The sequence below is a fragment of the Triticum urartu genome, chromosome 1A (assembly GCF_056163025.1).
Source record: "Triticum urartu cultivar PI428250 chromosome 1A, HENAU_Tu73, whole genome shotgun sequence".
Classification (NCBI taxonomy): domain Eukaryota; kingdom Viridiplantae; phylum Streptophyta; class Magnoliopsida; order Poales; family Poaceae; genus Triticum; species Triticum urartu.
The window spans coordinates 502,957,931-502,979,494 of record NC_141873.1 but is presented as its reverse complement, the minus strand read 5'-3'; positions in this window follow the sequence as shown (position 1 = coordinate 502,979,494).

The following is a 21,564-nucleotide window of genomic DNA, read 5'->3' as shown; positions in this document are numbered from 1 at the left end:
TGGCCAAGTTCCTAGGAAAAATAACAAACTTGTAATACGGCAATTATTATAAAAAAAGTGTTCTCAGAAACGAGCTATCACGTGTGGAGATCAATGGCTTTCAAGCCAAATGATCACTCTTATGGCCACATTCATGGCATAGTTTGTTCAAATGATCTCATATTGTGCACAAGGGTGCATATTGGAATGACAAACAATGTTGCTTAAGGAACTTTTCATTTTCTTTGGACGAAAAATTCATTTTCCATTTTTCGAGTGCCCGAAAAGAGATTTTTTTGTGAAGGGCCTACCATATATTAGTTGCAAAATTGTACCAAGTCAATTTTGTAAAATACTAGGACATATTTAATGCACAATTGACCAAATGGTTGGGTGTCAGAAGTTTTGATCCACCTCTCGTGAAAAAGACAAATTTCCGCCGATTCAGCTGGAAGCGGGTCAAATTTGAACTGCAGCTGCCTCATAGTTTGCTATTTATTTTTTCCAAAAATCATTTCTAGGTACATAAGTATCTATTTAATCACAGAAACACCAACAAAATTCCAAGATTCAACCACTAGCTAGGAACGGTCATTCCCGCCGTTTTGACCGCATTTTGAAACGGGCATAAAAAATTCAAAAAAATTAAAAAATTGGGAAACCTTCGCATTGTGTCATCATATGTGGCCAAGCTCCTAGGAAAAATAACAAACTTGTAATATGGCAATTATTTTAAAAAAGTGTTCTCAGAAACGAGCTATCACGTGTGGAGATCAATGGCTTTCAAGCCAAATGATCAATCTTATGGCCACATTCATGGCATAGTTTGTTCAAATGATCTCATATTATGCACAAGGGTGCATATTGGAATGGCAAACAATGTTGCCTAAGTAAGTTTTCATTTTCGTTGGACGAAAAAACCATTTTCCATTTTTCGAGTGCCTAAAAGGAGGTTTTTTTGTGAAGGAACTACCAAATAATTGTTGCAAAAATGGACCAAATCAATTTTATAAAATACTAGGCCATGTTTAATGCACAATTGACCAAATGTTTGGGTGTAAAAAGTTTTGATCCACCTCTCATGAAAAAGACAAATTTCCGCTGATTCAGTTGGAAGCGGGTCAAATTTGAACTGTAGCTGCCTTGTAGTTTGCTATTTATTTTTTCCAAAAATCATTTCTAGGTACATAAGTATCTATTTAATCATAGAAACACCAAAAAAATTCCAAGATTCAACCACTAGCTAGGAACGGTCATTCCCGCCGTTTTGACCGCATTTTGAAACGGGCATAAAAAATTCAAAAAAATCAAAAAATTTGGAAACCTTCGCATTGTGTCATTATATGTGGCCAAGTTCCTAGGAAAAATAACAAACTTGTAATACGGCAATTATTTTAAAAAAGTGTTCTCAGAAACGAGCTATCACGTGTGGAGATCAATGGCTTTCAAGCCAAATGATCAATCTTATGGCCACATACATGGCATAGTTTGTTCAAATGATCTCATATTGTGCACAAGGGTGCATATTGGAATGGCAAACAATGTTGCCTAAGGAAGTTTTCATTTTCGTTGGACGAAAAAACCATTTTCCATTTTTCGAGTGCCCGAAAGGAGGTTTTTTTGTGAAGGAACTACCAAATAATTGTTGCAAAATTGGACCAAATCATTTTTATAAAATACTAGGCCATATTTAATGCACAATTGACAAAATGGTTGGGTGTAAATTTTTTTGATCCACCTCTCATGAAAAAGACAAATTTCCGCCGATTCAGCTGGAAGCGGGTCAAATTTGAACTGCAGCTGCCTCATAGTTTGCTATTTATTTTTTCCAAAAATCATTTCTAGTTACATAAGGACCTATTTAATCATAAATACATGGTTTGGTGGCGATACGTCGAGGTTTGGGCGGTGGCCGAGGGCCCCAACTCTAGAGCGCGTAAACTCGCATGCCCGTCGCGTGGTCACCGCGTGACCATAATGTTGCCATGTGTTCTGGGCGGCCTAGGCATGTCTAGTGGGTTGGGCACTCCCCAGGTTGGTGCTAGGAAGAAAATTACAATATAAGATTCTCACGAGGAGACCGATTGATGCTCAAACATGAATTAGCAGCCAAGTGTTTGATTAGCGGTACGGGAAATGCACATGGCCAATGGGCGTGAGTTTTGGCTGAGGATGATCATCTACTAAGGAGAATGTCTTCACAAATTTTGATCTCAAAAGGAGGATCCTAGGTGGTACTTGCTTTGCAAAGTACCATGCTGGACAAAAATATGAATGTTGAAGCTGGGCTCAAAATAATGAATGGAGTGATCTGAAATTTTGTGGAGGATGGTTATTTGGGCATAGGAAAGCACTGTAGCAAATTGATACCATTTGGACATGCCAAAGTAGTACTTCCTTCACAATGCTCTTCTATGGACAGAAACTTGGGAAAACTAGTGAGAGAGATTGGATGAATGAAATGAGCTCAAAATTGGTGCAGGTAAGTTACTTAGGTATGGTCATGCGCTGGTAAATTTTCAGATCATTTGGGTAAGCCTTCTCTCGAGGTAGAAACTTTGGAAATTTCTCGAGAAAGATTTACTAGGAAAATTGAGCTGAATATTATCATGTGGCAATGATTTGGGTATGGAAGAGTGCCCGAAAAGTTTGAGGGTAATAGGAGGGGTCTATATAACACTTGCTTTGCAACGTGCCAATTTGGCCATAAAATATAAATTGAACCTGGGCTCACATAGATGATTTGACTGAGCTGCAATTTGGAGGAGGGTGATAATTTGGGCATATGGAGGAACTGTATAAATTTCATGTCATTTAGAGATATAAAAAAGGTACTTCCTTCACAATGCTTCTAGGTGGACAAAAACTTTGGAAATTTGCCGAAGAAGATTTGCTAGGCAAATGGAGCTGAATTTTGTCATGCGGTAATAATTTGGATAGGAAAGAGTGCCCAAAAATTCCGAGGGCAATCAAGAATATATAAATAGCACGTCCTTCATAAAGTGTTGTTGTGAACAGAATAGGAAAATGAATATTGTTGAATTAGTTTTGAACTAGGCAAGGAAGGATTTTTACATATTTGATGAAGATATGCCCCAAAGAATTTATGAGATTTTTTTGGGAATTTTGGGAATGATAGAAATATAGGTTGCTTCACAACCTAGGGCAAAAACTGCCACATGGACATGACACATAGGCAAAACTGATGAGATGGTGCCTAGTCATCAGAACCCACCACAATCTACAAGGCTATGACCATCTATATTGGTCATTAACAACTAGAAATAAGGCAGTGGACTAGCACTGTTTGCTTTGTGACCATTTCGTGTAAGGAAATTACGACCTTTTTGACCAAAATGGTCGCAATGGTTTAGGGTTTGGAGCCCCCTGGACAGCTTTTGACCAATTGGTCTAAAATGGTCATAAATTTATGACCAATTCTTCGAGGGTCACTGACAGAAGGTCATAAGTTGACATATTTCTTGTAGTGGTACTACTGTGTCGAGTTTTTTCTACTTCCGTTCTTTTGCGGAAGTATGCACGGAAGTTCCCTTTCCTCCTATCGGACTTTTGCCTCACGGTAGTACCGCGCTGTGGGTGTGTTAGTACCGCACTACCGTGCGGTAGTACCGCTTGGTTGCAAGCAGTACTACCGCGCGGCCTTGCGGTAGTACCGCTGGCCATGCGTGGTAGTACCGCTGGCCGCGGGCTGGTAGGTGGGTAACGGTTGGATCTTTTCTCCACACTATATAAAGGGCCCCGTTGACTTACCTCTTCCACCATTAATGCTCCATTATTGCTCCAAGCTCCATTTTCGCCCGATCTCACTCCCTAGCCAACCAAACTTGTTGATTTGCTTGGGAGTGGTTGAGAAGGCCCCGATCTACACTTCCACCGAGAGATATTTGATTCCCCCTACTAATCCCTTGCGAATCTTGTTACTCTTGGGTGTTTGAGCATCCTAGACGGTTGAGGTCACTGCGAAGCCATAGTCCATTGTGGTGAAGCTTCGTGGTGTCGTTGGGAGCCTCCAATTAAGTTGTGGAGATTGCCCCAACCTCGTTTGTAAAGGTTCGGTCGCCGCCTCCAAGGGCACCAATAGTGGAATCACGGCATCTCGCATTGTGTGAGGGCGTGAGGAGATTACGGTGGCCTTAGTGGCTTCTTGGGGAGCATTGTGCCTCCACACCGCTCCAACGGAGACGTACTTCCTCTCAAAGGGAAGGAACTTCGGCAACACATCCTCGTCTCCGCCGTCTTCACTTTTGGTTATCTCGTGCCTTTACTTGTGTAGCTTGTTTGTTTCATATATCTTGCTTGCTTGTGTTCCTATTAGTGTTGCATCATATAGGTTGCTCATCTAGTTGCATATCTAGACAACCTTTTTGATGCAAAGTTTAAATTGCTAAAGAAACGCTAAAAATTGTTAGTTGCCTATTCACCCCCCATCTAGTCAACCATATCGATCCTTTCAATTGGTATCAGAGCCTCGTCTCTTTATTAAGGACTTTACCGTCCAAAGAGTATGGTTGATACCGTAGACGGAGCGGAGGAACACTCCGGTGTGAATCCTATCTCGTCTACGGGCGATGGGGGAACTTCGGTCTCTCGTGAGGAGTTCAATGTAGCCTTGGAGACATTGAAAACCTCCATGACGACCGAAGATGAAAGCATGTTTACTAAATTTCTTGAGGGGCTTAAACTCTCCACCGCACCGTTGAAAGTGGGGGATCCCGCCAACAAGGTGTCGGATGCTATCCCCGACAAGGGAGAAGCTAGTAGTGAAAAGGCTCCTTCTTCTAGTGGCAAGAATGGCACCGGCATCTTTGCCCATGTGGAACCACCACTTGTTTATGGTGGACCGGTTCCTTCTACTCATTTGAATCATGCCGGTCCTCCTCCTAAGATTGTGAAAAATGAGGATTTTGATTCTTGGGTTTACCGCTTTAAACGTCATTTAAATCATGTGAACACTAACCTTTGGAGAATCATTGAAGAAGGTTTCTACCCACATGATCCAAGCAACTTCACTCCTCGAGAAGCCGCGGACAATCAATTCAATGAGAATGCTCTCTTCATCATTCAAGATGCAATTCCACCCGAAGACCTACCTCATCTTCGTCCCTTCTCCTTGGCCAAAGATGCATGGCATTGTGTCGTGTCTCTCTACCGGGGAAGCTCAAGCATTCAATGCTCCAACTATGAAGTGGTACAAGATGAGGCCGATGAGTTTGCAATGAAGGAAGATGAAGAACCTCGTGAGCTTTATCGGAGAGTCACCAAACTCGCGGTCTCACTACGAGATCACGGGAGCAAGGACACGGATGACAATTAAATCAAGCGCAAATTCCTCAAGGCAATGATGCCCTACCACAAGGCCATGTCCTCCGTCATCCGCCAAAGACCGGACTTCCACACTTTGACCTCAAGCGAGGTGTTGGATGAGTTTGTGGCCATGAACATTTTGGACAAGACCGCCGACAATGCGGTGCTCCGTTCTCAACGGGCAAAGAAGCCTAACCTTGCTTTGAAGGCCAAGCTCCCCATGGAAGAAGAAGAAGAGGAAGAAGAGGAGAGCAACCCCGAAGATACAAAGTATGCATATCATGAACACATGGCACTTGCTTCAAGGCAATTTTGGAGCAAGAAAAACTCGAGGCCCAACTTTAGCAAAAACAACTCGAGTGGCACAAGGGGCAAGCAACGTGTAAGGACTTGCTACAATTGCGGCAACGTGAGTCATTTTGTTGCGGAATGCCCGTATGAGAAGAGGGAAGACAATGGTGGCAAACTCATCCGAAAGGACAAGGACAAGTCGTTCCCCAACAAGAACAACTTCACCAAGAAGACTCCTCCCAAGGCCTTGGTTGTGCAAGAAGAGTACAATGAGGATGATGACGATGATGAAGATGATGAGTCGGTTGCCATGGCCTCCGTTGCCATTGCAACAACGTCACGAGTGTCTCTCTTCGACTCACCCAACGAGAGCATCAACGCCAAGTGCCTCATGGCTAAAGCCACCAACAAGGTAACCTCCAACATCAAAACTACCATCATTAATCATCCTTCCCCATCGGATAGCATTAATGAAGTTGAGGGAGCTAATGTGGAGGCTAACGAGTTTGAGGCCTTTATGGGCAAACTCAAGGGAAAATCCAAGAAGCACTTTGTTGCTCTCTTGGAACAACTTGGTGAGGCCAATGACATGATCGAGGCTCACGAAGACACCATCTCGAAGATGGAAGGGCATAGTCGTGACTATGCCGATGAGATTTCGGATCTTTCCAATGCTCTTGAGGAAGAGCGTGGTCTTCATTTGGCTCTTGAGGAGTCACACAACGTTGATCATGCTAAGTTAGAGAAAGATTATGATCATGCCCTCGTTGTTTCTCGTGTGCTAAATTCCGAGAAGGCCAAACTTGGGGTTGATCTTGCTAAACTCAAAGAGGAGTTTGATATACTTGACAAGGCCCACAAGGCCTTGAAGGGTACTCACGCTAGTCTCAAGGAGTCTCATGATCAACTCCAAGTGAAGCTAACTATGGAGAAAGCAACTTTTCCTCATATGGTTTTGTTTGATAATGCAAATGCTACTAACCCGTGTTGTGAGCATATGCATCTTGTTGAAGAAAATGCTAAGTTGAAGGCGCAACTTGAGAGAGGTCTTGCGACGTGCATACAAGGCAAGAAGAACCTCAACGATCTCTTGATCAACCAAAAGGGAGGTGTGGCGAAGGAAGGGGTTGGGTACGTTCCCGACTCCAAGAACAAGAAGAAGAATGACAAGACCAAATGACCTCCTCCCCTCATGCAAACCTTTGTGAGGGCGGGAGAGAGTGTCCATGAGGAGAAGAAGAAGAACAAAGTCAAGAAGGGCAATGTCTCCTCTCCCAACAAAGCCGGTGATTTTAATCCTTCTTATGTGTTATGCCGAGCTAGTGATGGGCATGTTTATGCCAAATTTGTTGGTTCTCTTCATGAGCACATTGAATGGTCTATTTGGGTTCCTAAGACCCTTGTTACTAACATCAAAGGACCCATTACAAAATGGGTACCTAAAACCAAGCATTGATCTCTTGTAGGTGTTTGCTTCCGGTGGTGGATCATGGTTGCTCGATAGCGGAGCTACAAATCATATGACCGGAAGCAAGGACTTGGTGGTGGACGTGCACAAGGCTCCATCTATGCCCACCAATGTCGAGTGGGGTGACGCCTCTTCTTCTAAGGTATTGGGACTTGGCAAGGTTGTCATCTCTCATGATCTCACGAACGAGAAGGTCATGCTTGTTGAGTCCCTTGCATACAATTTACTTTCCGTTCGTCAACTTGCAATCATGGGCTTTGCCACATTCTTTGATATCGATACCGTGGCCCTCTTGTGGAGCAAGACTCTTAAAGTAGCCTTTGTTGGGCATGTCGAGAACGCTCTATATGTGATTAACTTTTTGGAGCGACCCACTAAGACCGCGACATGCCTAATGGCTAAAGTTGATGTAGGATGGCTTTGGCATCGCCGTTTAGCCCATGTCAATATGAGATCTTTGCAAAGTCTCCTAAAGGGGGACCATGTCCGTGGACTAACGAATGTTAGTTTTGCTAAAGATCGTGCTTGCAGTGCCTGTATCGAAGGAAAGCTACATGAGAAGGCTCACCCTCCCACGGCTATCATTTATTCAAAGAGGCCTTTGGAGCTCCTTCACATGGATCTCTTTGGGCCTCCATCCTTCGATAGTCTTGGGGGTAGGAAGTATTGCTTGGTGATTGTGGATGACTACTCAAGGTACACGTGGGTGTATTTCTTCAAGAGGAAGAGCAAGACCCAACAAACCGTCATTGACTTTGCAAATGAAGCACAACGTCAACACAATGCAAAGATCTTGACAATAAGAAGTGACAACGGCACCGAGTTCAAGAACTACACCTTGGATGAATTTCTTAGTGATGAGGGAATCAAGCATCAATATTCCGCACCATACACCCCTCAACAAAATGGTGTTGCGGAGAGAAAGAACCGGACGTTGATGGATGCGGCAAGGACTATGATGGCGGAGTTCAAGTCTCCGTACAACTTTTGGGCCGAAGCCATCAACACCGCGTGTCATGCATCCAATCGGCTCTACCTCCGCAAGGGCTTGAACAAGACTCCATATGAGATACTCACCGGTAACAAGCCCAACCTCAAGTACTTCCGGGTATTCGGGTGTAAGTGTTTCATTCTCAAGACAGGTGTTCGGTTGTGTAAATTTGAGGCTAGAGCTTATGCGGGCATATTCGTTGGTTATGCTACAAACTCTCATGCTTACCGTGTCCTCAATAAATCCACGGGACTTATTGAGGAGACGTGTAACGTGGAGTTTGATGAGAATAACGGCTCCCAAGTGGAGCAAAGTGGCACTTCTGATGTAGGTGATGAAATTCCTCCTCAAGACATAAGAAGAATGGGTGTTGGTTTCATCCTACCCATTGAGGAACCCCTTGCGGCCGAAGGAGAAGGACAATGCTCCACTCTAGTGGAGCCATCACCAACCCAAGGCCCACACGCTTCCGAAGAACAAAGTGAAGGCCCTCAACCCCATGAACAAGACCAAGGGCAAGATCATACTCAAGACGGTGTTGACACACCGAGTGATGCCCAAGGTCAAGTTCTCTCCCCCGAGCAAGTTCAAGACCAAGAACAAGTTCATGACGACGCTCAAGATGATCAAGTAAACGCTCCTCAACTCACCACCGAGGAGGAATTAGAGCGTCGTGCCGCCAAGGTTGCTTCCAAGCTCTCCACCAAGGATCATCTCATGACGAATGTGCTTGGAAGCTTAAGAAAGGGGGTAAGCACTCGTAGATAATTAGCAAATTATTGTGAGCATCACGCGTTTGTCTCTTGTGTGGAACCTCTCAAGGTCTATGAGGCGCTAGAAGATCCGGATTGGCTCAATGCCATGCATGAAGAACTCAACAACTTCGAGCGCAACAAAGTGTGGAGATTGGTGCCAAGGCCAACGGGGAACCACAATGTCATTGGAACCAAGTGGATATTCAAGAACAAGCAAGATGCCCATGGGATTATCATTCGCAACAAGGCTCGTTTGGTAGCACAAGGCTACTCCCAAGTCGAGGGTATCGACTACGGTGAAACCTTTGCTCCCGTCGCTCGTCTTGAATCCATTCGCATGTTGATTGCATATGCTTCTCATCATAACTTTAAGTTACATCAAATGGATGTGAAGAGTGCTTTTCTTAATGGTCCCATTAATGAATTGGTGTACGTCAAGCAACCCCCCAGGTTCGAGGATCCCTACTTTCCCGATCATGTGTATCAACTCGATAAGGCACTCTATGGCCTTAAACAAGCCCCACGTGCGTGGTATGACCACCTTACCGAGTTGTTACAAGACCGTGGGTTTGAAGTTGGGATAATCGACCCCACTCTTTTTACTAAGAAGGTTAAAGGGGAGTTGTTTGTGTGCCAATTATATGTTGATGATATTATCTTTGGTCTCCTAACAAAGCTTTCAATGAGGAATTTGCCGCTCTCATGACCTCAAAGTTCGAGATGTCTTCCATGGGGGAGTTGAAGTTCTTTCTCGGGTTCAAAGTGAAGCAAAGAAGAGAAGGAACCTTCATCAATCAATCCAAATACACTCAAGACATGCTCAAGAGATTCAAGCTAAGTGACGTCAAGCCGGCTTCCACTCCAATGCCCACCAAGTGCCAACTTGACTTAGATCCCAATGGTAAAGTGGTGGATCAAAAGGTATATTGTTCCATGATTGGATCCTTGCTTTACCTTTGTGCATCTAAACCGAACATCATGTTGAGTGTGGGAATTTGTGCACGGTTTCAAGCCGCACCTAAGGAAAGTCACTATGTGGCGGTCAAACGAATCTTTCGATATTTGGCTCATACCCCAAACTTTGGCTTATGGTACCCAAGAGGATCAAACTTCAAGCTTGTAGGGTACTCGGATTCCGATTGGGCGGGAGACAAAGTGGATAGGAAGTCCACCTCCGGAGGGTGCCAATTCCTTGGTTGCTCTTTGGTAAGTTGGTCTTCCAAAAAGCAAAGTTGTGTGTCTCTCTATTCCACCGAAGCGGAGTATGTTGCGGCCGGTAGTTGTTGTGCACAACTCTTATGGATGAGGCAAACTTTAAAGGGTTATGGTGTCACTTGTGACAAAGTGCCTCTTTGGTGTGACAATGAAAGTGCCATCAAGATCTCTCTCAACCCGGTGCAACACTTCAAGACGAAGCATATTGAGATCCGGTATCACTTCATCCGGGATCACATTAGGCGAGGAGAGATTGAGCTCAACTACGTCAACACTCATGATAACCTTGCAGATATCTTCATGAAGCCCTTGGATGAAGCAAGATTTCGCGAGTTAAGGCATGAGCTAAATATCATTGATTCGAGCAATGTTGCTTGAACCCTTGCACACCCCACTGCACGCAACTTGTTGTCTTGTTTAGATGTAGGCATGAACATAGGGGGAGTGATGTTCTCTCAATGAACTCTCCCTCCCCCCATTATGCATAAATCAATCGAGTCTTTCACATTAGCCATGTTTGATGGTGCTTGTGCTTCAAAGACGAGTTTTGGTCATGGACCCAAGGATAATTCTTCGCGGTGCCATACCAATTGACTCAAACATAGGTGGCTACGGCCACCGCCCTCTCTTTTGGAGAGGTGGTGTCTCGTGTTTGGTTCGTTTGTCGTTTGCCCTTCTGGTTTTGTGTGTTGCGTGGTCTTGTGGTGTGGTGTTGGCTCGGAGTAGTTTGTGCAAAGATCCTGTCTTTTTCGTGCTCGAAACGTGCATTCTCTTGAGCCCACGGCACTACCGCGTCTGGGCGCGGTACTACCGCTTGGGAGGCACGGTACTACCGCACCCAGCACGGTACTACCGCACCTTGCGGTACTACCGTGTCTGGGCACGGTACTACCGCACCGTCAAGGGCGCGTGGGGAGGTTATGACTCGGGCAGGGGAGTTCCAACTCCCCATACCCATTCATTGTCTCTCTCTCTCCACGTCTCTCCCTCTTAAGAACGGCGCCGGAGGCCCTCGCCGGATCTTCGTCTCCGGCCACTCTCCTCGGATTCCGACCGGTGGGATCGTTCCCCACCACTTCCTCTTGCCATGGACCAAGGTTTTTCCCCAAATCCCTCTTTTTCTTGGCTGTTCTCTTGCTTCTAGGCTTTTGGGGAGAAACTTGTTGTTCTTGAGATTTTAGGCCAAATCTTTGCAAGAGTAGGATGTAGGAGAGTCGTGATGCGTAGGAAACATACTTGATATGCTGTCTTGTGGTAGCTTTGTCCAACCGTAGTACCGCCGTGATTTCGCGGGCTATCTCAGATTTGAACCGTCTCAGATCTGACACGGTGCGGTACTACCATGCCCGATGTGCGATACTACTGCGTGCGCGGTACTACCGCCCGTCAGGCGCGGTACTACCGTTCCGCAGGCGCGGTACTACCGCGCCGGCCGTACTACCGTAGGGTTCAAAACTCTCTCTAGGCATGTATCATGTGTGCTTTCTACTTGTTTCACTTGTCTTTGTTGTGATCTTTGCATTAATCTCTCTTGGCTTTTGTGGGTGTTTTTGCGTTCTGTGTCTCAGGTGGTGGCTCTTGCCGTTCCAATCCCAGTCGTGACACTAGCTCCAAGCGTCTGCGCAACCCCCAAGATGAAGCCCCAGAGGGCTCCAATGCCCCCAAGCGCAATTTCAAGACCACTGCCAGCAAGCTCAAGGAACCGGCTAAGGCCATGGACGAGATCTCCACCACTGAGTATGTCGAGCGCCGGAAGATCAATCCCTATGTGAATCCTCGGGCTACCCTCAAAGGCACCGAGATGTTCTGGACCAAGCAACAGGTTCTCATCTATCTGGATGTGATCAAGAACAAGCAGAACACCTTTGTGGATGTCAAGTGGATTGATATGCATCACCTGCGGAAAGACAAGTTTCGTGACTATTTTGGAGAGGCTCTGGACTTGGTGGAGCAGTTTGCTATTGAGCCGGTGATCTCCTTTCACCTTGACTATGACCCTGAGCTTATCTGTCAGTTCTTTGCCTCAGTGTACTTTCATCCCGGGGTGGAGCGGAGGATGACTTGGATGACCAATGGCCGTCAGCTGTCTGCTACATGGAAAGAGTTCATGGATCTGCTGCACATTCCTGATGACGGGCTCCACACCCCAATTGGTGTCCGTCCCCATGCCAACTCTGAGTCTGCCAACAAGAACCTGCTTCAGCCCTTCCTTGTTGAGAAGGTACTCCCCAATGGAAAGTCTACTTGGGTGTTGAACTCTTTTCTGGATATCATGCATCGCATCTTCCACAACACTCTGTTCCCACGCATTGGCGACAAGGACAAGGTTCATGCATATCTAGTGGACATGTTGGTCTTGTGTGCAGAGGCACGTTCTTCTCAGACTCAGCCACTTGATGTCTCTCACATCATGTGGTGTGAGCTTCGGTTTGTAGTGTTCACTTGCAAGGTTCCTATTTATGGACCGTACCTGTTTCTGCTGCTCTCTACCACTTGGGAGAAGACGTATCCAGGTGATGAGTTCCTTGCTCCAGACTGGATCCGCCATGAGTCCATCTGCCTCTGCGTCAAGCCCAACTGGGCCAACACCACTACTCGTGCTGAGGCATCTTCTGCTAGGAGGGCTGCTGGTCAGGGGGAGGCTGCTGAGGACCATGCTGAGGACCGTGCTGCTGAGGACCATGCTGCCAGGTTCACCACTTCTTCCTCTGAGTCATCATGGGCCAAGAAGCTGAAGGACAAGATGAAGACTCTCTTCTGCATGCAGGCGAAGGGACAGTACAGGGCTCACGTGTCTGACAAGGAGAGTCGCCGCCGTGACAAGAAAGTGATGAGGCTCTTTGGCGAGGATGTGTCTGGCGGGTTTGAGGACGTCATCACTCCTGAGGCTGCCTGGATGTCTAAGCAGGGCTACAAGTGGACCAGTTCAGAGGATGACATGGAGGAGAATATCCCCACCACCGAGTCTGACGAGGAGCACCAGGAGCAGTGGGACGACTTCTCTGCTTGAGCTACCACTTGTGTTGTAGGTGTCCTCTCTGCCTTTTTGGCGTCTCGATGCCAAAGGGGGAGAGAGTGTAGGGATTTGCGTGTGTCGTGCTTGGTGTGTTTGTGGTGTGTTTGTTTGGACCTCGTTTGCCTCGTTTGCTTTTGTTTGGTTTGTGTCTTCGAGACCTATCCTCCATATGGTGTAAGACATATGCACTCTATCTATCTATCTATCTATCTATCTATCTTAGTTAACTTATGTTTGGTATATCTTGTCTAGTGATAGATATGCTTTGTCTCTATAATATAGGGGGAGCTGTGATCCTAGTATTCGTGTGCCGTGCAGTCCAAAGCACTCATCTAGGTGGCACACATCTAGGGGGAGCCCGTCTATATTATAGAGAGGAGGGGTTTGCATTTACTTAATATTATTTTCTTTGTGCAAATCCCGTTTTGTCATCAATCCACCAAAAAGGGGGAGATTGTAAGGTCATATTTATCCCTAAGTGTTTTGGTGATTGATGACAACGCATTTGCGGACTAATCGTGTGCCATGAGCTTTCCAGACTCTTCTCTGCTAGGCACAAGACGTTTGGATGCCCCTCGAAGACTGACGAAGACGGCGTCTTTTCTACGTTTCCTTTTGGTGGATTTGAGTCGTAGGAAAGCCGTACTATTAAGAGGGGGTCCGCGTTGGAAAGGTTTGGGTGGAATCATCACGTACACGTCTCCTTGTATCCCCTCCTTTCTTCCTTGGAGCTTCCTACGTTTTTCTGCCTCAGATGTCTGGCTGCTTATGTGGTTGCGGTAGTACCGCTCCAGGAGCAACGGTAGTACCGTGGGCCAGGCAGTAGTACCGCCCCTCGGCAGTACTACTGTGTCGAGTTTTTTCTACTTCCGTTCTTTTGCGGAAGTATGCACGGAAGTTCCCTTTCCTCCTATCGGACTTTTGCCTCACGGTAGTACCGCGCTGTGGGCGCGGTAGTACCGCACTACCGTGCGGTAGTACCGCTTGGTTGCAAGCAGTACTACCGCGCGGCCTTGCGGTAGTACCGCTGGCCATGCGCGGTAGTACCGCTGGCCATGCGCGGTAGTACCGCTGGCCGCGGGCTGGTAGGTGGGTAACGGTTGGATCTTTTCTCCACACTATATAAAGGGCCCCGTTGACTTACCTCTTCCATCATTAATGCTCCATTATTGCTCCAAGCTCCATTTTCGCCCGATCTCACTCCCTAGCCAACCAAACTTGTTGATTTTCTTGGGAGTGGTTGAGAAGGCCCTGATCTACACTTCCACCGAGAGATATTTGATTCCCCTACTAATCCCTTGCGGATCTTGTTACTCTTGGGTGTTTGAGCATCCTAGACGGTTGAGGTCACCGTGAAGCCATAGTCCATTGTGGTGAAGCTTCGTGGTGTCGTTGGGAGCCTCCAATTAAGTTGTGGAGATTGCCCCAACCTCGTTTGTAAAGGTTCGGTCGCCGCCTCCAAGGGCACCAATAGTGGAATCACGGCATCTCGCATTGTGTGAGGGCGTGAGGAGATTACGGTGGTCTTAGTGGCTTTTTGGGGAGCATTGTGCCTCCACACCGCTCCAACAGAGACGTACTTCCTCTCAAAGGGAAGGAACTTCGGCAACACATCCTCGTCTCCACTGTCTCCACTTTTGGTTATCTCGTGCCTTTACTTGTGTAGCTTATTTGTTTCATATATCTTGCTTGCTTGTGTTCCTATTAGTGTTGCATCATATAGGTTGCTCATCTAGTTGCATATCTAGACAACCTTTTTGATGCAAAGTTTAAATTGCTAAAGAAACGCTAAAAATTGTTAGTTGCCTATTCACCCCCCTCTAGTCAATCATATCGATCCTTTCAAACGGAAGTAGATTGCTTCCTGGTAGATCTATTTTGAGCATTGCAAATTCTATACCAAGCGTCTTTTAGATTTTCTACTTCCCTTTGCTTAAAATTAAGAACTTCGTTTTCAGGAGACAACGGAGAAGATAGGGGACTAGCCATAATGACAAGTAAGCAATCCAACACACGAGCAAACAAGAAGCTCGCGAAAAAGAGGCGAACGGAAAAGCGAGAGGGCGAATTAAACGGCAAGGGTGAAGTGGGGGAGAGGAAAATGAGAGGCAAATGGAAAATAATGTAATGCGGGAGATAAGAGTTTGTGATGGGTACTTGGTATGTTGACTTTTGCGTATACTCCCCGGCAATGGCGCCAGAAATCCTTCTTGCTACCTCTTGAGCACTGCGTTGGTTTTCCCTTGAAGAGGAAAGGGTGATGCAGTAAAGCAGCGTAAGTATTTCCCTCAGTTTTTGAGAACCAAGGTATCAATCTAGTAGGAGACCACGCACGAGTCCCTCACACCTACACAAACAAATAAAATCCTCGCAACCAATGCAATAAAGGGGTTGTCAATCCCTTCACGGTCACTTACGAAAGTGAGATTTAATAGATATGATAAGATAATATTTTTGGTATTTTTATGATAAAGATCAAAAGTAAAGAAAGCAAAATAAATGGTGCCAGAAATAGCTTGTTGTCGGAAGATTAATATGATGGAAAATAGACCCCGGGGCCATAGGTTTCACCAGTGGCCTCTCTCATGAGCATAATTATTATGGTGGGTATACAAATTACTGTTGAGCAATTGACATAATTGAGCATAATTATGAGAATATCTAGGTATGATCATGTATATAGGCATCACGTCCGAGACAAGTAGACCGACTCCTGCCTGCATCTACTACTATTACTCCACACATCGACCGCTATCCAGCATGCATCTAGAGTATTAAGTTCAAAAGAACAGAGTAACGCTTTAAGTAAGATGACATGATGTAGAGGGATAAACTCATGCACTATGATATAAACCCCATCTTGTTATCCTCGATGGCAACAATACAATATGTGCCTTGCTGCCCCTACTGTCACTGGGGAAGGACACCGCAAAATTGAACCCAAAGCTAAGCACTTCTCCCATTGCAAGAAAGATCAATCTAGTAGGCCAAACCAAACTGATAATTCAAAGAGACTTGCAAAGATAACCAATCATACATAAAAGAATTCAGAGAAGATTCAAATATTGTTCATAGATAAACTTGATCATAAACCCACAATTCATCGATCTCAACAAACACACCGCAAAAGAAGATTACATCGAATAGATCTCCACGAGAGAGGGGGAGAACATTGTATTGAGATCCAAAAAGAAAGAAGAAGCCATCTAGCTAATAACTATGGACCCGAAGGTGTGAGGTAATCTCTCACACATCATCGGAGAGACTATGGTGTTGATGTAGAAGCCCTCCATGATCAATGCCCCCTCCGACAGGATGCCGGAAAAGGCCCCAAGATGGGATCTCACAGGTACAAAAGGTTGCGGCGGTGGAATTAGGTTTTCGTGGATGCCTCTGTTGGTTTGGGGGTACGTAGGTATATATAGGAGGAAGAAGTACGTCGGTGGAGCAACGTGGGCCCCACGAGGGTGGAGGGCGTGCCAAGGGGGGGTAGGCGCGCCCCCCTACCTCGTGCCCTCCTGGTTGATGTCTTGACGTAGGGTCCAAGTCCTCTGGATCACGTTCGTTCCAAAAATCACGTTCCCGAAGGTTTCATTTCGTTTGGACTCCGTTTGATATTTTTTTCTGTGAAACTCTGAAATAGGCAAAAAAAACAACAATTCTGGGCTGGGCCTGCGGTTAATAGGTTAGTCCCAAAAATAATATAAAAGTGTATAACAAAGCCCATTAATCATCCAAAACAGAATATAATATAGCATGAAGCAATCAAAAATTATAGATATGTTGGAGACGTATCAGCATTCCGAACCATGATGCAAAAAGATCAGCAAATGAAAAATACATAATAAGAATTTAAGGCAACATTTTTTCTGAAAAAAAGAGAGAAAAGAAACCTTGCCAAGCCCTATTTCCACTCATATAAAATAGAAAAACAAAAATATGAAAGTGACATTTACATAATAAACCACCACATATATTAGAATGACAAGAATGCGGACATAGTACTATGGAAATTGATATGATCTAAGTAAGCAAACCACATACATGTTGGCATTGCAAATTTTGCATTTAACCAGTTAACTCCTACACAAAAACATGGCATAAACAGAAGAAAAAAACAACTAAAATAAAAATCACACCTATAAGATGGCATGTCAAATTTGCACTGGAAAAATAAGTACATGTATGACAACATGGCAAAAATATTCACCGAAAGCTGGAATTTTTGAAGATAACAATCTTCTGCATACACAAGAGCATGGAAACGAAGTTATATAAAAGGCACATAACTAAACATGATCCATGGCAAACAAAATAGAGCAAAATTCCTGCACACAAAGAAAGAGCATGACAACAAAGTACACAAATCACACATGCAATTAGATTACATGGCCCAAAAATTGGAAAATGCGGAGAACTAACATGGCAATAGTTACATTTGAATGAAAAATAGGGGACATGAGCATAACAAACACAAGTGTACATCATGCACAACTAAACATGGCAAAAGGCAACCAATCTGCAAGGGGTGGCATTGCAATAATAAGTTTACTCAACAAGCAACAAAGGATAACACGACAAGAGATAAATTGGGATTTGCCCTCAATGAAGGAAAATTTGCCATTGGCGCCGAAATGCCCCGAGATTGTCAGCATGACAAAAGGATAATTGGGAGTTGTGGGCCCCTAATGAAGGCATATTTGCCATGGCTGCCAAGATGTCTCAATGTTGATCTCTGGTGTGGGCGATGATGCTTACCCTGTATCACAGAAAAATCTGACGACCTATGGCGGCAGTCCCCCGCCCCGGCGAATGTGATCATCGAAACCCTACCTCACAAACGCTATGATGTTTGCTGCCTATGTTTGTCAAATTGTCAATTTACTACAGCAAATATAGCTATTGCCGACAGTAGACTATATTTCACTGACAAGCAACGCATCATGCACTCCTACATAAATGGATTTTGTTTGTACTTGAAAGAAGCAGAGTAAATTCGTAAGGAGTGTTTAGTAGTTCAGTACATAGGTGACCAGAACAAAAGTAGTTCACAAATAAGTGATGGACGGGTCTCAATTATATTCAACAGGGCATGATGTTTACGAAAAATTACTGCTCACTGTATTTTGACAACTAGAAAAATGCAGTTCTGTTTGAGAATGTAAATGTAGGAAAAAAAATTAGGTTCTGCGCTGAGTCCGCGGGTCTCACAAAGATGTAGGATAAATAAAATGTCAAAAAGATCATATTAATTCTCATGTAATGGGTCATAATGTGTGTCTTGAACTTTCCTGTTTTTATGGTTTTGCAGCCTAGAATATTTTGACATGCGCATATATAGCTACTTAATCAACAGAGTTCCTTTATGCTGTGTGGTAGACCACATTTGCTGATATGATTTACTTTCTCATTCTAGAATTTTTAAACATGCACATATGTATTGGTAAATTTTATCTCTATATACTTTTGCCTTCTACATACTGGATTGTAATATTTTCATCTCCTTTAAACAAAGCTACTGTCAGATGATGCTTCTAATGGTTGGAGGTTTACCTTTTATTTTTGTTCTGATTGCAGAAAATAGATGACAACACTGTAACTTAATATTACACAGAACATTGAAGAGGACTTTGATAACCGACTTTCAAAAAAAGAAAAAAATTCTGAATCAAGTGTTCTGGAGCCATCACCTATGTCACCAACTATGTCAACATGTACTCCAGTTTCTGAGTGTTTTGAATCGATTGTGCCAAAATCAGATAATCAGATAGATTGTGGTCCATTGCCATCACCTCCATCCCCATCTAGCTCGACATTATCAAGAACATCGGTCGAGCCGTACAATGGCGCCTGCAGCGGTTACACCAGAGGTATTTATCCCCTTGATGAAAGCTAATCACTGGATGTAATCCCCTGTTTTAGTTGTTGTTTCTGTCCTGGTTATACAGGCAGTTTTCAACAGCAGCAGACTAGCATGCCCAGTCTGAACTTTTAGAATGTTTTCCCAGTTCATGTTCAACTTTGATCCTTTTTCCAGTTAAAGTTCCAAGCAACTTTCCTGTGTGAATCTGAGAATCTCACTGAAATTTGTGTTTCATTGTGTATATTCAGCCTATCGAGTCGAGTTTCAGACTGATCGTAAACAGACCTCGGTTTCAGCTGTGATGCTAATTTGATTTGTGTGCTGCACCATCATCCATATCTTCGATTTCAAGCAGTTCCATGGCAAATCAAATACAATTTTTTCTTTGTTTATGACAACACATATTTGACAGGTTAAAGCATGTACTATTGTGCATACTGAAGTGTAACAAGCCTTTCCCAGTAGCAAAACTGAATATGATACCATGTTCTGAATTTATGATTTGGCAAGTAAGATGACATACAACTGAGTATGTTGTTCTGAATTTGATATGAGTGTTCTGCACAAATATTTCTCATGTTCAACTGATTTCGAACTGATGTATCTGAGTGTCTGATACCCTGTGATAAAATATTGAAGTTATGTACATGTTGATAGTGGTTATCAAGCAAAGAGATAGTTCCCTAAAATGTTATTGGTTATCACAAGAAGTTGATTCATTTACTTTTTTTGTGGGGGAAGTTGATTCATTTACTAATGTAGTAAGGGGCACAAACTAATTTTGTACATATACCTTGAAAAATTTCCTTGCATGTTTTTATAGTCATCTCCTGCATATGGACGGGTGTGCATGATCTTTTTTCTAAGTTCATGTATTTTCAGGTACCTGCTCTTGCTACGATCCATGGCTTACGTACTGTACTTCTATAGATCCTTTTTGGCATAATGAGCTATGTGCAGGCTCTCCATTTTGGCTATATTCATTTTCCATAACAATGCATGAATTCGGATATCATTTTGATATTCCCTTATGTTGATCCAAGTTCGCTCAGAAATCTATGGATGCAAAAACAAGCCAGCTGTTGTCTTGCGTACATTTACGGGACCTTTATTGCGTACATTTACGATATCATTTTTATACAATAGAGCAACACTGATGCAAAGTTAGAACAAGGCTATGTACTAGCGTCAGTAGAAATGTCCAGTAATACATACTATAAAAAAACAAGCCAGCTGTTGTCGTGCGTACATTTACGGGACCTTTATTGGGTTCTATGAACAACAAATGGAACAGAATTTACATAAGATTACATACAAGAGTTACTGCCATGGAATGTTTCTAGAACCCATTGAGAGAAATTGAGAGGAGGCTGCTACTATGTGCTTGCATATGCTGCTGTTGCTGCGTGTTGTTTTGCCAGAGAATTAAGAAAGAAGTAGAGAGAAAGTGAGAGGGATCGAGACCCTGCTGCTATTCGTGTTTCTGATTGATTATACTTGGTTGCCGTAGCAATTTATACAGTGTTCGATTGTTAGATTTTGTTTAGTAAAACCACTACTACTTGCTAGAGAGAAGGGAAGGGACGTGTATTGCTTCATGTCGCTAGATGTGAGTGCTTTTGTGTTTTGGGGCTTTCACTGTTTTTTCTAGAACCCATGGAGAGGCCAAGAGAGCCGGCCGGAGGGGAGACGAGATGAGGAGCTCAGCTGGCGTCGGTGCAGTTTAGGCTGGACTTAATATGTAGGCCAAATGTGAATGGACAAAGCCCAAAAAATAGTGTAAAAAAATTAAATAAAATATAATATTCAAAAAAATATAACATCGCCATAAAAATGATACCATTTTAAAAAATATTCTCGATTTAAAAAAAAAACACCTTATGAAAGTAAAAAAAAAACATGTTTTTTTAAAAAACAAAAAACAAAGTTGATTGATAAAAACATTTGTAGTTTTCAAATGAAATGAAAGTGCGGAGCTGAAATAGGTAATGATGAACATTGTTAGGGTACGCCCAAATTTCATCGTACAAAAAAATACTTAGTGTAATCTTATTTATACATTTGTAAAAATTGGATTAAAAATGTTGCATAATGACACGTGGAGCAGGTTATATTTTATTTCTAGCCCGGTGCAACGCACGGGCATTTGTCCTAGTAAAGACTTATATATACATTATAAAAACATCCCACATGTTATTAACTTATAAAAGTAAATGTTTAACAGAAGTTGGGAACGAAAATCCTGGTTGTTTTTGACTCACAACCAAAAAAAATCCTGATAATTGCGTAAAAAAACTTGTAAAGATTTTAAGGACCAATGTAATAATAACGCGCTCATTTTTATTTTGAGAAATAACTCGCTAATTTGTTAATTTTATATATTAAAAATGTGTCGCTCCGGTTTATTTTTTGATATTAATTGCTCCTTCTAACCTAACATTATATATAGAACGAGCCCAGCTAATTCGTGTATTTCAAGAAAGTGCAAATAGGCTGGGATTTCTTAGAAAATATAAATGGGCCGCATTGACGCGAAATTATTTGTTCACACAATCCAACAAATGGATAAAACATGGGTTAAATATGTGCCACATTTTTGCAGACTGACATGTGGGTCAATAGGTCAAAACCTATGCAGGGCGTTGTCAACTTAGTCAACAA